The sequence below is a fragment of the Carlito syrichta genome, unplaced genomic scaffold (genome assembly GCF_000164805.1).
Source record: "Carlito syrichta isolate Samal-C Ts95f unplaced genomic scaffold, Tarsius_syrichta-2.0.1 Scaffold289150, whole genome shotgun sequence".
NCBI classification, from domain to species: domain Eukaryota; kingdom Metazoa; phylum Chordata; class Mammalia; order Primates; family Tarsiidae; genus Carlito; species Carlito syrichta.
Genome location: NW_007233246.1, coordinates 433,817 through 436,167, shown reverse-complemented (window position 1 = coordinate 436,167; position 2,351 = coordinate 433,817). Strand labels below are relative to the sequence as shown.

Sequence of the window (2,351 nt, the reverse complement as noted above, 5' to 3'; positions counted from 1 at the left end):
CCACCTTCTCCCTGGGTATCTTGCCATCATCATCTCCTTGTGCACAACTGTGTCCAAATTTTCCCTTCTTATAAGAACACCAGTCATATTGTATTAGGACCCTCATTTTAATCTGGTTAAGTCTGCAAAGATCCTATTTCCAAATAAGAGAATATTCTGAGGCACTGGAGTTTAGAACTCTGATGTATGTCTTTTGAAGGATACACAATTCAACCCATAACAATACCTTACTTCCCACCAAAAAAATTCAGAGTACACCAGACTTAAAGTTCTATCAGGGAACAGGAACTGAAAGAAATGTAATACAAGGCTTTCATCACTTGTATAGGCAAGATATAATTTATTGGAAGCATCAGAAAATTTAGAGATATTGATTAAGATGGATTTTTTATGTAGCAGGTTGAGCTAATATCTTTTCAAATAAAGTATTGTAAGAAAAAAATGTCCACATTCATAATAGCTTGGGTTATTTTTTAGAATTTACTTTTTTCCAAATGCTGTTATAAATGTATCAATTTATTTAATCCCTTTCATAACCCAAGTAAATACAATTGCTAGCCTCATTTTATAGTTGAGAAAACTGAGGGACCAAGAGATTAACCAACTTGATCAAAGTGACAAAACTAGAGCCCCAGAGCCCCGCAGTCAAAGCCGGTTCCCAGCCTAGTCTCGTCCTGTGGTCGCCTGCCTCCTCTTTCCTTTCAACATGACAGATGCTGCTGTGTCCTTCACCAAGGACTTCCTGGTGGGTGGAGCAGCCGCGGCCATCTCCAAGACTGCGGTAGCACCCATCGAGTGGGTCAAGCTGCTGCTGCAGGTGCAGCATGCCAGCAAACAAATCACTGCAGATAAGCAATACAAGGACATTATAGACTGCATGGTCTGTATCCCCAAGGAGCAAGGAGTCCTGTCCTTCTGGTATGGTAACCTGGCCAATGTCATCAGATACTTCCTCACCCGCGCGCTCAACTTTGCCTCCAAAGATAAATACAAGCAGATCTTCCTGGATGGTATGGACAAGAGGACCCAGTTTGGGCGCTACTTTGCAGGGAATCTGGTATCAGGCGGGTGCCGCTGGGGCCACATCCTTGTGTTTTGTGTACCCTCTTGATTTTGCCCGTACCCGTCTAGCAGCTGATGTGGGTAAAGCTGGAGCTGAAAGGGAATTCAGAGGCCTCGGTGACTGCCTGGTTAAGATCTACAAATCTGATGAGATTAAGGGCCTGTACCAAGGCTTTAACGTGTCTGTGCAGGGTATTATCATCTACCAAGCTGCCTACTTCGTTATCTATGATACTGCAAAAGGAATGTTTCCAGATCCCAAGAATACTCACATCATCATCAGCTGGATGATCACACAGTCTGTCACTGCTGTTGCTGGGTTGACTTCCTATCCATTTGACACTGTCCGTCGCCACATGATGATGCAGTCAGGGCACAAAGGAACTGATATCATGTACACAGGCACACTTGACTGCTGGAGGAAGATTGCTCGTGACGAAGGAGGCAAAGCTTTTTTCAAGGGTGCATGGTCCAACGTTCTCAGAGGCATGGGTGGTGCTTTTGTTCTTGTCTTGTACGATGAAATCAAGAAGTACATATAAGTTATTTCCCAGTTTTCCCCCTGTGAACAGGCATGTTGTACTGTGTAACATAGCTTGAGCATTCTTGACAGACTCATGGCTGTCTATCAATGGCATCTATTTACTGGTTGAAAATGGGAAGCAATAACATTCATTTGACCAGTTTTCTCTTAAAGCCATTTCCATGATGATGATGATGGGACTCAATTATATTTTTTATTTCAGTCACTCCTGATAAATAACAAATTTGAAAAAATAAAAAGATCGGAAATACAAAAAAAACCCAAAAAACCTAGAATTTGAATCCAGGTAATCAGACCCAAAAAGCAGTGCTATTAATCACTATGAATGGACCTTGCATTCACATGCCAGTGGTAAAACAAGGCATATCACCACAAAATGATTTAAAAACAAAGTATTTTGTGCATATCAGAAATCAAAATGTTAAGAAGAAAAAGTAAAGAATTGTACAGGTTATTTTTTAAAGACTGACGGACTTATTTAGTAATATAAAGAGTCTTGAGAAAGTTCATGGAAAATGTGTACTATAAAAAAACTATGCATGGATTCCAATTTTATTTTGTAACAAAGTAAACTCATACTAAATTGTTGTAACACATCTGAACAGAATCTAGTTTGAGGCACTAAGAAGGAAAAGACATCAAATTTAAAAGTGCCCTATAAACACAACATGAATTCTGTCAAAACTGAAGCAAAAACAAAATCAAATTTATCTTTAAGCTTGAGTGGAAGAATGGTAAAATTATT

The 2,351-nt window shown here is 39.8% G+C and overlaps 1 pseudogene across 1 annotated transcript; it reads left to right on the top strand.

The window, feature by feature from the left end:
- Positions 1–691: 691 nt before the first annotated feature.
- On the top strand, positions 692–1,856 carry LOC103256243 (annotated as a pseudogene). Its single transcript, XR_504065.2, has one exon. The product of XR_504065.2 is annotated as an ADP/ATP translocase 2 pseudogene (transcript).
- Positions 1,857–2,351: the final 495 nt, after the last annotated feature.